At 42.6% G+C, this 15321-nt stretch overlaps 1 pseudogene; it reads right to left on the bottom strand.

The window, feature by feature from the left end:
* Positions 1 to 7849, bottom strand: part of LOC101149946 (dexamethasone-induced protein-like) — a 61514-nt pseudogene extending 53665 nt beyond the window's left edge.
* Positions 7850 to 15321: the final 7472 nt, after the last annotated feature.

Genomic DNA, 15321 nt, shown 5'->3' with positions numbered 1-15321 from the left:
ATTGCAGTGAGCCGAGATCATACCACTGCACTCCAGCCTGGGCGACAGAGCAAGAATCTGTCTCAACAACAACAACAAAGATACAGACAAATGTATAACAGTATTACATATAATAATATAAATGTATAATGAAAATACCTACTTTCTTTCTCTTACATACCAAAATATCAGTCATCTGAACAAGTTGTTCTTAAAGGACTTCCCTAGAGTTTACAAGCTAGCAATATTTGTATTACACAGAGATCCAAAGACGATGAACTGTTTTTAACAGAATGACTAAAAACTTGGCCCAATATAATCTGCCCTATAAACGCTAAAGCATTTGGAGAAGAAATGAGTTTTAACCATGAATTAGCATCTCCCCTGACCATAGGGAGCTTTAAAGCATGAATTAAGTGAATAAAAAACTTCACAGTCCATTTTTAATAACAGAAGTTCAACAAAAGATTTTTAACAAAGGAACCTGTATAATTTGCCTTTTACTACATAAAACGTAAAAGCTATTCCTATCACTATTCTTTTTCTTTTTTTTCTTTTACATGGAGTCTCAGTCCGTAGCCCAGGCTGGAGTGCAGTGGCGCAGTCTCAGTGCAGTGTCAGCTCACTGCAACCTCTGCCTCCTGGGTCCCAGTTCAAGCAATTCTTCTGCCTCAGCCTCCCAACTAGCTGGGATTACAGGAACGCACCACCATGCCTGGCTAATTTTTGTATTTTTAGTAGAGACGGGGTTTCACCATATTGGCCAGGCTGGTCTTGATCTCCTGACCTCGTGGTGGGTCCGCTTCGGCCTCCCAAAGTGCTGGGATTACAGGCGTGAGCCACTGTGCCCGGCCCCTATCACTATTCTTAATACACGGTATTCTACCTACCAAAATAATCAGTTTTCAGAATGAATTAACCAAAATTTCTCAAAGGTTACAACAAGATCTTCAAAACCTCTGCGAAATTCATCAGTTTTCTCACAAAAGATTATAAATTACCTTCCAAAAGTCTGTCATTCATATTTCACCTATTATTACTCATTAGATTTTTTTCAACCAGGTCTTTGTACTTTTTAAGAAAAAACACCATTGTGCAAAAGGAGCTTCAGGCAGTATTTTATAAATAGTTCATTTTCTATCAGAATCCATGAAACACTTTCTACTTTAGAAACAATCCTAAGAAAATGGTAGCATCATGACTCACCCAGTTCTATATCCAATTTTCTCAAAAAAGAAATTCACATTAGAAGTTTTACCATGTGAAATATGCAAAATTATGGTCTGGAATCTTAAATCCACTGTCACTACTTGATCCAAAACTATTTCAAAAGCAGCCAAAAAAGCAACTGGCATCCAAATGTATAGTCCCAAATATGAAGACCAAATTCTTTCACAATATTAATCTTCTCTGCTGTGAGTGAAACCAGAGTTATACCATCCAGTGAACAGAATTCACTTTCTCATCAGTTCTCAAGATAATCTCAAAAAAGCTATATGAAACAACAGGAATGAATCAACTTACCAATAAATCATTAAAATATGATCTATAAACTGACCTTTCCATTTCCTTCCCTACGTTTTGAAGATGAACAAAATATACTTTGGAGTAATATCATTTGCATTTCCACACTGCAGAAAACCTCTCATACAGAAGCAGCCACCTTCCCTCCCAAAACTCTAAAGGGAGAAGGTGGTCAATTTAATAGATAGGAACTTTTGCACCTGCCCCTCCTTTACTTAAATGAAGCAAACACCTCATTCTGTTGTCCAGAAGTGACAGTCTTAAGATGACATCACTTGTCTGTAGTGATGGTAAAGAAAAATAAAACCACACAAAATTATCAGTCTTATCTAAGAAAAGCTAAAAAATGATATGTCTGCATAATTCCCTTTAGTGTGTGTGGAACACACTACTATACACACACACACACACACACACACACACACACACACACACATTTCTTTTGCCTTGTCTCTTCCTCCTCCACTGCATGGAGTTAAGATCAGTATACTTTTCACTATTTGGGAAAATACAAATTATCACATTTTTAAAATATACGGCTAGATACTCTTTCTAGGCAATAAAGACCATTAAAACATTTCAGTCATTTCAATCCACAATTAGTATTTAAGGAATTCATATCAATTTCAATATCTGCCTAAGTAATAATATAACGGGCAAGTTTTAAAAATATGTTTATGTATTGTTTCCTTAAGCTCAGTGGCAAGAACATCATTTTTTAAATCAAAAAGTATATCCCAAAGTCTAAAGAGAAAAGAATAATGACTGTTTGCATCTGTTCAATAATCCAGACATGACTTAACTGAATAGACTGACCAAAACTAAGATAAGTGTTTATTCTCAAATTAAACATAATGCATTATTAATAAGGCTCTCCAGAATTTTTCTCAGCACTTTTCAGTATTCTGAAAGGACTCAATACTGCTACTTATATTTATCTAAGTACAGCAGATATTAGAATCCAATCTTCTAACATCTTTCCATTGACCCAAGCTATTACAATACTTCCCCAACTGAAGTCCATCTGAAAACCTATCCTGTTTTAAGGTAATGAATCACAATTATTCAAGGTGAGAGAAACTGCAGGGGGCAGTATAAGCATGATTTGCAACATAATTCTTAAGATTTAGGAAAATTCTTCCTGTTAGTGTAAGCTTAACCTTAAACTATTAACATATATTTCAATCAAAGAGTCCATAGAAAAGTTAATTGTTAAAGATAATTGAAATTCTTCCACAAATTTAATAATCAAAAGTTGAGGCTAGGCACAGTGGCTCACACCTGTAATCGCAGCACTTTGGGAGGCCGAGGTAGGTGGATCACCTGAGCTCAGGAGTTCAAGACCACCCTGGTCAACATGGTGAAACCCCATCTCTACTAAAAAAAAAAAATACAAAAATTAGCTGGGTGTGGTGGTGCATGCCTGTAGTCCCAGCTACATGGGAAGCTGAGGCACGAGAATCACTTCAGCCTGGGAGGCAGAGGTTGCAGTGAGCCAAGATCGCACCACTGCACTCCAGCTTGGGCTACAGAGTGAGAATCCATCTCAAATATATATATATATATATATATATATATATATATATATATATATAATAAAATAACTGAAAGTTGAGGTGTGGGATGCAGTAAAGTCACTTGGGGAAGAATTCTATGCTACCATTATCCTTATGACTTATTCCAATCAAAAATAATAGAACAAGAAATTTTTTTCCTTTAAATTCATATCCACACTCTTAAAAAAACACAAGTTATCCAAAACTATTATAAGTCCACTTACTCAGGAGAAACTCATTATTTCAAAATGTATTCTTATCATTTTTAAGCATAAATAAGTAAGCCCCTTAAAAGTCAGATTCAACACTAGGGGAAAATAGAATGAAATATTAAACATGATAGGTAAGTATGACTTAGGAAGATTAAAGTTATTCTAAGATAAAAAGAGAAACTTAATTTTATTCAGTTTTGCATTCATGGTTGCCATTCTAGTATATTCTCCAGCTACTCAATAACCTTCTTTCCCAAACCTATGCTGACTCCATGCAAGTAATTTTCAACTAACAATTGAATTAGTTAAGTTAGATGAAGCCCTCTTTGTGTGTCTGTTTTGAGTAAAGGTAACATTTGGTGGTAAATACATCTATCTTCTTTCTTCTGTAATTTTTCTCCTCTTATCCTCAACATATAATTAACCTTTCTTTGATGCTGTAAAACTTGTCATTAATAGTTACCATAAATATTCATCTCATACATACCACTTCCAAAGCACCTCATAACTGTAATAATTGCTAAGTTATGGGTGCTTACTACATACCACACACTGTTCTAAGAGACTGTCCTGTATTAGTCATATATGAACTCAGTTAATCTTCACAACTCTGTGAAGTGGGAATTATTATCCTCATAAATAGGGAAACTGAGTCAAGGACAGACTGTGCCACACCCATGGACACATGGCTAATGACTGGTAGAGCTGGCATGAAATGTATCAGTCATATTAGGAGGGCATCACACATCCCCATGTAAGATTCAATAGAACTAGGTGCCCACCATATACTTTCACCTTCCTTGACTACATTAGGACCAATCTGACATTACCAAGAGAAATTAAAATCTACAAAGCATGATCAAAAGCTCAGGTCCACAATTAAGCATGAGAATATACAGAAAACACGGCTAGGACTTTTGGTAAACACCTGGGCAATTTTCACAAGGAAAGGCATGAAAGGGTGTGTGCCTTGGTATGAGAGCCTGAATACAAGGGCCACAACCCAGTCAACCTGGAAATGTCGACTTTAACTATCATCTCCTCCCTCAAACTCATCATTATTTCGTCATCATGTCTTACTTGATTCCCTAAGGAGTATTCTCAACCAGAAAAATATTTTTCACGATAATCCTCTCAACTGATAGATACAAATCTATCTTCTCCAAGTTTGAGCAGCAAGTCAATCTTCTGAAGACCTCAATATCCCCTGCACAAATTCATCAAGGGTCCAAATCAAGAGAACTGAGAGGACCTCACTCTAGAGTATAAAAAATTATGGCAAACGTGAGAGCCTCCCCACTCAATTATTCGATGTCCACAGTAAACTGGGGACAAACCTAACCATAACACTGGGACAAGGCACACTTCACAGCACACAATTTCAGGGTATATATCTAACTGTTAGGTTCGTGAAGAATCTTCCCCTTCTACTTTAGGCACTTCTAGACAGTTGGAATTTATTTTTAAACAACAGAACATACATCACTTTTTGGGGGTTAACTTCAAGGATTTTCCTACTGAAAATGAGAAACTTCAGTATCCAATCACTAACTTTTGTATTCATGAATCTCACAAAAAAAAAATCAAGAAATGAATTTAACCAACTTTTATATTACTCAGAAAAGTCACCAATGAAAACAACAATATCATAGGCTTCTTCATAACTGTGCTAATATTGGGGGGCAACACTGGTCATATAATTTATGGTTGACTAACTCAACAGTTTCATGTCATTTAAGAACAATAAAGATAAACTCACAAATATTTTCAATAAAACAGAGAAAAGAAATACCTCAAGTTCCACCAGTGCTGCAGTGACTGCGTCAGTTGCAAGAGCATCGGCCTGCAGCTTTTCTATTGCCTATGAAACGAAGGGGAGAGATTATTCATTGCAAAATCACAACTTCTCAAACTTTCCAAAAGCTTAAAGAAGTATGGGAGACACTTAGATTAATAAAAATTGACCACTAGTTCCATTCCATACTTTAAGACATAAACTACTCAGATGAAAAACAAGCAAGTGTTTATATTCAGGTTCATTGGTAATATGGCTCACTTAATATTCTTCAAATTAAAACAATAACATCTAGCTATTAAATGAAAAGTACAAGGAATTTAGTAAGCTTAATTCATTGTAAGGCTATTCAAAATAGCCACAGAAATTGTATGACCCAGTTTGGTTCAAATATCCTGACAATTCGTATTTTATATAGATAACTAAATCTCAAACGAATCATTTCTCCTCCCCCTGTTAATACTCTCCATACCTAAAAAGAAGTGACTCTGAGTCACAGGGGCGCCAGAATCTGAGGATAAAAGCACACATTTGACAAAAACATTTTGGATACTATAATGTAAATTCTAAATCAAGATGTAACATATTATTTTGTAATATAAACTACACAGAATAAAAGTCTATAAAATCACCTGGCCTTGAGCATAAATTAGGAGAGGAAAAGAGAAGGAAAAATCATTTATAAATGAATTATTAACATTTCAATTTAGTCAACAAAGAGAAAGCTCAAAAACTAAGAACTGTATTCCTAATTAAACTTTTAAGAAGTGTATTCATTGGAAATATTAAAGAGGCTAAATACACAATTCAAATGTATTAGATTTCTAGGACTATAGTTATATAAAATTTATTTTCAGATGACAGAAAAATTTCACACTTTGAAAAATAAGAAAAAATATAAAACAGCTTAAGAGAACTTTTAGCTTTATTATTACAAATTTCAAAAGAACAAAATCCCTGTAACAAAATATTCTTATTTATAGGGCTTCATTCATAAGAAAAAGCTTGAATCTCTGATAAAGTATAATCTTTTTAATGTTATGTAAATATCAATGAAAAGAGCAGAGAGAGACGCATATTTACTTGATATACAAGATTCAACTAGATTCTACTTGCATAAAAAGTAATGGAAGGTTTGCCTACAAGACTAGTAAGAATCAAAATAAAAAACATTTCTTCTGAGTCCATTCCTGTCCCCACGTTAAATATTCAACAATTTAGCAAAACCTCAAAAACCAATGGGAAAAAAGCACAACTGAGTACAAGGGCAAAGCTGAACTCTGGAATGACAATGAACTTGCTATGATACAAACTACATGATGAAAAACAGAATGAAAAAGTATAGGACAATCTCTCTTAAAAAAGCACCCAATTTTTTTATTTATTTTTTTCCTTTCATGGAAAAACACACTGCCTTCAAGCTGTTTTCTCTATCCTTCTGTCTACAGAAGTTCAACATCGTTGCAAAGATTAAAAGAGATATGATTATGTGCCCACAATTACAAAAATACAGACTTTAATCTGGGAAGTGGGGAAAGAGCTAAGCATCATGTGGAGAAAGACACAAAACAACACAAAACGATCCCCTACAAAAACAAGCAAAATAATTTTGTAGTCCAAACCGGAAGACTGCCCTAGAAATGAAACTTTTAAATGTTGAATTTTTTTTTTTTTGGAGTTGCATACATTTTTTTAATCCAAAGAAGTCAGCCTCCTAAGTATTGCTTAAACAGGTTTATCAGAATTAAGTAGGCACAACACTCATACTTTCAGAAAAGCATTTCCAGCCAGGGGAGTAACGTGGCACTCACCAGCATGATATCTGTTTTGCCAACTTGCTGAAGAACGAGTAACCTGAAATGAAGAAGTGACAATCCCATCCTCAGCCCCCCAACAGCTTCCTCAGCTTCTTTTTCTTCTGAGTCACTCCCTGAAACAGTCGCTGCATCTAAGACCAGCCTCGGGCTAAACCCAGCTGGCCTGAAGGCTCAACTCACATCAAACGGAGCTGGGAGTTGCTTTTGCGTGTGTCTGCAGTTTGAAGTGTCCTCTCCGAAGGTGAAGTGAGGGAAGCAGGTGCGCTCTGGGATGAAGTGCAGGGAGGCAAACTCTGGCTGGGTTCCTGTAAACATCCATGGCAGTTGCAAATAATCAGAAGCCAAGGCCAGGCCATCGGTGTGACGCTGCAGGCAGATGAGGTCTTGGGACACCCCTTGCGTTCCCCCTTCTGTGGGAGCAGGTGCCTTCCCAACCTCAGCACTCAGTCCCAATCTCTGTTCCACTCTCCTGGGTCCAAACGGGAGCCTCTCTGTTGGCACGAAGCTTTTGAGGGGAGCAGGCAGGCCTCGGAGGCAGGGGAGGGTCTCCTCCTGGGGAACCATCACCGTCCAGATGGTGCCCCCAACCAGCTGCGGCAGCATGATCTGGGCGGCTGGTCCAGGGCGTGGGTTGCGGATCGTGGAGGGAAGAGGGGAACAGCAGTCGAGACCCTACTCCAAGTACCCATCAAAGACGTCGAGCTCCGAGTCAGCATCGTAAAGGCCCGAGCCGGGGTCGGAGAGCACGCCGAGGTCCACCAGCGCCTGGTCCATGTCCTCGGACAGGAAGACGAGGCCCACGTTGAGGACGATGTACTTACTCCATGAGGAAGGCGTAGTACAGGATCAGCACATTGACGAAGAACAGGCCCACGTAGACATAGAGGGCAGCAGCGGCGGCGGCGGCACGTAGGGGACCAGGGGGCCCAGTGCGTCCAGGTGGGCCGCGACCCGGGCGCCGAGCATGCAGCGGGTGGCAAGGGCGGCGGCGGCCCGGCGATCCCGGCGAACTCAGCCGCTGTGGCGCCCGGGCGGCCGGCGAGGGCACAGCGCGGCCATCCAGGGGTACCCTGGAGCCCGACAGAAGCAGGGCCGGGCTCCAGATGTCCCCTGGCAAATGCGCCCCGACCCCCGAAATGCGCCGGGCGGGTCACCGCACCCCGAGATGTGCCCCCAAGGCTCTTTCGACCGCCCTGAAGTGGCGGGCCCCCCTGAAGTGGCCGGCGGCTGCCCGGCTCCCTCGAGGAACCTCCCTGGCGCTCGCAGGGCCTCGCAGAGCCGGCGGGGATCCCACCGCGGCTCAGTGTCTAGGGCCGGTCCCGGCAGCCCTCTCTCCCGCCCGGCCCCGCAGGTCCTAGCGCCCCCCTCTCCCCCCGCGCCCCTGCAGGCCCAGCACCCATGGCTGCGGCCGCGGCGTCGCCCTCCGGGTCGCGCTCAGAGCCACTGCTTTATGTTCAAAACTGAAAAGCATAGATCATACACATTGTGTTCATACCCTCTGACAAGCTCGTTTGCATACATGTTTATATTCCTTGGCTTTGGATTCAGAATGATAAACTGCACCTATAGTAGAAAATAAAATCCAGTTGTTAATTGTTAAAATATCAAGAGACCTTGCTTATGTTATATAAATACTCCAACAAACTGATGCTGTTCTAGTAAAAAACAAAACTATTGCCCTAACTGTATGGAGTTTTATGACTTCTTTCTCCAATGTAAGCCTTTTTTAATACCATGCCTTATCTCCGTTTTCAAAAGCTCTTTTCCTGCCAAAAGCCCTAAAAATAGCTCATGTCCCCAGAGGCTTCACCAAGGTCACCTCCCCTCTTCTTTTCAAGAAGCTTTTTCCAAATCAGGAGTTCTTTTGATCTGGAGCTAACAACCCAGAAGGTGTCAGGGACAAGGTCCCTCCAGGTTCCTCTCTGCTGAAAGCCCCTGACAGTTGGGAAGTTACTGTTTTCAAATCCAGAATTCATAAGAATAATTCAGAAAGCTGGATTGCTTCTGAACAACATTGGAAGTTGAGGCACCTTACATCTCACATGTCCACAACCACCACCAATTGCACCATTCCTAACCAAACACTTCACGCCCTCTCAATAAAGTTGCTAGATTAGTCTCATTTCTTAAAAAGCTGTTTTTTGACAAAATGGGAGAAAATTTTCGCAACCTACTCATCTCACAAAGGGCTAATATCCAGAATCTACAATGAACTCCAACAAAGTTACAAGAAAAATACAAGCAACCCCATCAAAAATTGGGCAAAGGATATGAACAGACACTTCTCAAAAGAAGACATTTATGCAGCCAAAAAGCACATGAAAAAATGCTCATCATCACTGGCCGTCAGAGAAATGCAAATCAAAACCACAATGAGATACCATCTCACACCAGTTAGAATGGCGATCATTAAAAAGTCAGGAAACAACAGGTGCTGGAGAGGATGTGGAGAAAGAGGAACACTTTTACACTGTTGGTGGGACTGTAAACTAGTTCAACCATTGTGGAAGTCAGTGTGGTGATTCCTCAGGGATCTAGAACTAGAAATACCATTTGACCCAGCCATCCCATTACTGGGTATATACCCAAAGGACTATAAATCATGCTGCTATAAAGACACATGCACACATATGTTTATTGCGGCACTATTCACAACAGCAAAGACTTGGAACCAACCCAAATGTCTAACAATGATAGACTGGATTAAGAAAATGTGGCACATATACACCAGGGAATACTATGCAGCCATAAAAAAGGATGAGTTCATGTCCTTTGTAGGGACATGGATGAAACTGGAAACCATCATTCTCAGGAAACTATCGCAAGGACAAAAAAACAAACACCACATTTCTCACTCATAGGTGGGAATTGAAGAATGAGAACACATGGACACAGCAAGGGGAACATCACACACCGGGGCCTGTTGTGGGGTGGGGGGAGGGGGAGGGATAGCATTAGGAGATATACCTAATGCTAAATGACGGACGAGTGAATGGGTGCAGCACACCAACATGGCACATGTATACATATGGAACTAACCTGCACTTTGTGCACATGTACCCTAAAACTTAAAGTGTAATAATAATAAAAATTTTTTAAAAAGTTGCTTTTTGGTAGTTTATATGTAACACTGTAGTTTTATATGTACTTGCAAATAGCTATAGTACCAGTAAAAAATGTGATAAAATGAAACTCTTTCACATATGCCAAAAATACTTTGATTTAGCGCATTAAGTGCATGATTATCTGCATCTTTTGATTTACCTTTCTATCTTTACAATTTTCAGCTGAGATACTTAGAGGTCACATAGTAAATTAAGGTTTTCTTTTTTTAAAATAATCTCCATCTTTCTAAATTTGGTGAGTCCAGTTAAGTTATTTTTGGGTTGTTGAAATCTGTGGCTTTGTTCTAAACTTGAGCACAGAAATCATGCCACTTACGAAATATGCTTTGTCTTCCAACATCAGAGTGTCTGGTAGAAGGTGACTGTTCTTGGAATTTAAAAAATCTTAACAGGACAAGACAAGAATCTGGACACTTTTTCTGTTTCTGATAATATGGCTGAGTAGGTAGACATGCTGGATAGTCCTTGCATAGATCAAGACATACTTGAACTTGCCAAAAAAAAAAAAAAAAAATCCAGAGTCTCTAAGAATGAAGATGAAGTGAAAATCAGAAGGGCTACTGAGAGAGTAATGGGGAAGCAGCCCCACTTATCAAGGGACGTGTGCATGTGTTCAATAAAAAGTTTCAGATGTAAAAAAAGTTGAGAAAAATAATATAATTGCCCTACATATACACATCATCAACAATTTTTCATTCATGGCATGGACAGTTTTTTTGTTTTTGTTGTTTTTTTGTTGTTGTTTGTTTGTTTTTAAAGGTGGGATTTTGCTGTGGTCGCCCAGGCTGGAGTGCAGTGGCATGATCTTGGCTCACTGCAAATTCTGCCTCTCAGGTTCAAGTGATTCTCCTGCCTCAGCCTCCCAAGTAGCTGGGATTACAGGCACCTGGCACCACATCCGGCTAACTGTTGTATTTTTAGTAGAGCTGATGTTTCACCACGTTGGCCAGGCTGGTCTTGAACTCCTGACCTCAGGTGATCCACCTGCCTCGGTCTCCCAAAGTGCTGGGATTACAGGCATGAGCCACCACACCTGGCCACAGCCAGTTTTGTTTCATTTATACTCCCACTTCATTTATATACATTCCTTCTTCCTCTGAATTATTTTAAAGTAAAATCTATACATCATATCATTTTTTAATTACCATATATGTATCTGTAGAAGACAAGGAATTTTTAAAAATATATTCACAATGCCATTAAATACCAAAAAATTAATATTCTGAAAATAGCCACAAATCCAGAGTTCACATTTTCTTGACTTTCTCATAGGTGATTTTTTTCTAGGTTTTCTATTTAATCAGATAACTGTTTGCTCATATTTACATTCCTTACTGAACAATGTCTAAACTTAAACTGACATAAAACGCACATGATCTTCTGACCAAATGCTTAGTGCAAGAAAAAACTTCAAACTGCAACGCGAGTCCCTCCAAATATAGAAAGGACCAGTATTTTAGGAGGTATGTTAACTAAAATGTGGCAATGTAAGGAGCAAAACAGGAAGAACCTTTAAGTCCTAAACCTACAAGTCAATTTCCTAGTCAGTTTCCGAGGTCCTTCCACAACCACCTCTGGCATCTGTTTTCTCTACAATGGTGGTAACAATAGTAGCTATTTCAGAGCAGGAAAAGGCTTAGAGCAGTGCTGCAAGAGGGTCGTGGCTATATAAAGTTTAGCTATTTGTATATTGTAACAAACCACCTTTTTTTTTTTTTTTTTGTCAATAATAGATTTCTTTTGGAAAAGTAGCAGCCTCCTGTCTGGGGGACAACTGCAGTTCCACTAAGTGAACATTGGTGTCTGCTCACCTTTGCCTCTATTTCTCTCAATAATATACTGTCAAGCTGTTCCTTGATTTAGCAATTTTATGTACTTTTTTCTTTTTTTTTTCCTTTCTGTTTTCCTGAGACACAGTCCCGCTCTATCACCCAGTTTGGACTGCAGCAGCGCCATGATGGCTCACTGCCACCTCACCCCTACCCCTCTCCGGCTCAAGCAATCCTCCTACATCAGCCTTCAGAGTAGCTGGGACTACCCGCGGGGCCCACCAGGCCTCGCTAATCTTTGTGGTTTTTGTTTTGTTTTTCAGTTAAGGGACTGGGTTTCGGGCCAGGCGCGGTGACTGAGGCCTGCAATCGCAGCACCCCGGAAGGCCGAGGCCGGCGGGTCACCCGAGGTTAGGAGCTGGAGACCAGCCCGACCAACATGGAGAAACCCCATCTCAACCAAAATAAATAAATAAATAAAAAAGTAGCCGGGCATGGTGGCTCACGCCTGCAATCCCAGCCACTCAGGAGGCTGAAGCAGGGGAATCACCCAAACCCGGGAGGCGGAGGCCCGGCGAGCGGAGACCACGCCACTGCACTCCAGCCTGGGCAACAAGAGGGAAACTCCGCCTGGAAAACAAAACAAAACAAAAACAAACAAAAACAGGTTTCACCATGTTGCCCAGGCGGGTCTGGATCTCCTAGGCTCAAGCGATTCACCGCGCTCAGCCGTCCAAAGTCCTGGGATCACAAGCGTGAGCCATGACACCAGGCCGATCTATTCCTGTCTGATTGGGCCGGGCGCGGTGGTTCACACCTGCGATCCTAACACCCAGGGAGGCCGAGGCAGGCAGATAACCTGAGGTCAGATTGAGGCCAGCCTGACCAACATGGAGAAACCCCATCTCTACCAAAAAAAAAAAAATACAAAATTAGCAGGGCACGGTGGCTCATGCCTGCAATCCCAGCCACTCGGGAGGCTAAGGCAGGAGAACCACCCAAACCTGGGAGGCCGAGACTGCGGGGGGCCGAGACCCTGCCACTGCACTCTAGCCTGGGCAACAAGAGCGAAACTCCCTATCAAAAAAAAAAAAAAGAGAGAGAGGGACTGGGTTTCACCATGTTGCTCCAGCCGGCCTGGAACTCCTAGGCTCAAGCGATCCGCCGCGCTCGGCCATCTGAAGTCCCGGGATCACAAGGGTGAGCCACCACGCCAGGCCCATCTGTTCCTTTCTGATTAATAAACTGGGCCCGGCGCGGTGGCTCCCTCCTGCAATCCCAGCACCCTGGGAGGCAGAGGCGGGCGGACCGGACCACCTGAGGTCGGGAGTTTGAGACCAGTCTGACCAACATGGAGAAACCCGTCTCTACCAAAAAAGAAAAAAAATAAAAAGCTGGGCATGGTGGCTCATGCCTGCAATCCCAGCACCCCGGGAGGCCGAAGCAGGCGGGTAACCTGAGGTCAGGAGTTTGAGACTACCCTGACGAAGGGAGAAACCCCGTCTATACCAAAAAAAAAAAAAAAAAAAAAAAAAATTAGCCGGGCATGGTTGCTCACGCCTGTAATCCCAGCCGCTCCGGAGGCTGAGGCAGGAGAACAACCCAAACCCAATAGGCGGAGGCCGCCGGGAGCCGAGACCGCGCCACTGCACTCCAACCGGGCAACAAGAGTGAAACAGCCTCAAAAAAAAAAAAAAAGACCAGGTTTCACCATGTTGCCCCTGCCTGTCTGGAACTCCTAGGCTCAAGCGATCCCCCGCGCTATTCCTTTGTGATTATAAATTGGGCCTTGGGCGCTGGCTCAAGCCTGCAATCCCAGCACCTCCGGACGCCCGAGGCGGGCGGATAACCTGAGGTTGGAGTTTGAGACCAGCCTTATGAACATGGAGAAACCCCATCTCCAACAACAAAAACAAACAAACAAAAAACAAAATGAGCTGGGCATGGTGGCTCACGCTGCAATCCCAGCCACTGGGGAGGCTGTGGCAGGAGAACCACCCAAACCCGGGAGGCGGAGGCCCGTTGAGCCAAGACCTCACCACTGCACTCCAGCCTGGGCAACAAGAGCGAATCTCCGCCTCAAAACAAACAAAAAGTGACCGGGTTTCACCATGTTGCCCAGGCAAGTATGGAACGAACTCCTAGGCTCAACCGATCCGCCGCGCTCAGCCGTCCAAATTCCTGGGATCATAAGCGTGAGCCGCCATGCAAGGCCGATGTATTCCTTTCTGATTAATAAACTGGGCTGGGCGCGCTGGCTCACGCCTGCAATCCCAGTACCCCCGGAGGCCGAGGAGGCGGGCAGATAACCTGAGGTCGGGAGTTTGAGACCAGCCTGATGAACACGGAGAAACCCTGTCTGTACCAAAAAAAAAAAAAAAAAGAGAAGAGAGACCGGGTTTCACCATGTTGCCCAGGCCGGTGTGGAACTCCTAGGCTCAAGTGATCGATCCCCCGCGCTCGGCCGTCCGACGTCCTGGGACCACAAGCGTGAGCCACCACGCCAGGCCGATCTATTCCTTTCTGATTAATCAGTTGGGCTTTGCGTGTTGGCTCACGCCTGCAATCCCAGCACCCCCGGAAGCCAAGGCGGGCGGATAACCTGAGCTCCTGAGTTTGAGACCAGCCTGACCAACAGGTAGAAACCCTGTGTGTACCAAAAAAAAAAGAAAGAAAAAAGAAAATTAGCCAGGCATGGTGGCTCACACCTGCAATCTCAGCCATTAGGGAGGCTGAGGCAGAAGAACCACCCAAACCCAAGAGGCGGAGGCGGCGGGGAGCCGAGACTGCACCACTGCACTCCAGCCTGGGCAACAAGAGCGAAACTCCGCCGCAAAAAAAAAAAAAAAAAAAAAAAAGAGACCGAGTTTCACCATGTTGCCCAGGCCTGTCTGGATCTCCTAGGCTCAAATGATCCCCAGTGCTCTGCCATCCAAAGTCCTTGGATCACAAGCGCGAGCCACCAAGCCAGGCCCATCTATTCCTCTCTGATTAATAAATTGGGATGGGCTGCAGTGGCTCACACCTGCAATCCTGTAGCGGGATTTTTAAGGAATTAGATAGACTCATGGGGTTTAGGAGGACATTTATTAATTATTTAGGTGCACCCGCCCAGTCGGATTAACATTTAAAGGATTGAGTACTGAACCAAGAGTTACCTTTCAAGCATTATGTGGGGCGAAGGGGGAGATCTGTGCAGGGAGAAGCATATTATAGAAGCGAGAAACAAAGATACTTATTTAATTGAAACATACATTATATTATTTTTTACTATTTAAGGAAAAATATGTTTTGTGACTTGAGTTTATTTAGTGACCTTGCAGTTGCACAGTTAGGGAATTAGTTGGGCATGGTGGCTCACACCGCAATCCCAGCCACTCGGGAGGCTGTGGCAGGAGAACCATCCAAACCCGGGAGGCAGAGGTCCCGCAAGCCGAGACCTCGCCACTGCACTCCAGCCTGGGCAACAAGAGGAAATCTCCCCCTAAAAAAAAAAAAAAATGTGACCGGGTTTCACTATTCTGTCCAGGCCGGTCTGGAACTC

This window comes from Gorilla gorilla, chromosome 16, assembly GCF_029281585.2.
Source record: "Gorilla gorilla gorilla isolate KB3781 chromosome 16, NHGRI_mGorGor1-v2.1_pri, whole genome shotgun sequence".
In the NCBI taxonomy this organism is placed as follows: Eukaryota; Metazoa; Chordata; class Mammalia; order Primates; family Hominidae; genus Gorilla; species Gorilla gorilla.
This window is presented reverse-complemented; position numbering and strand designations above follow the sequence as displayed.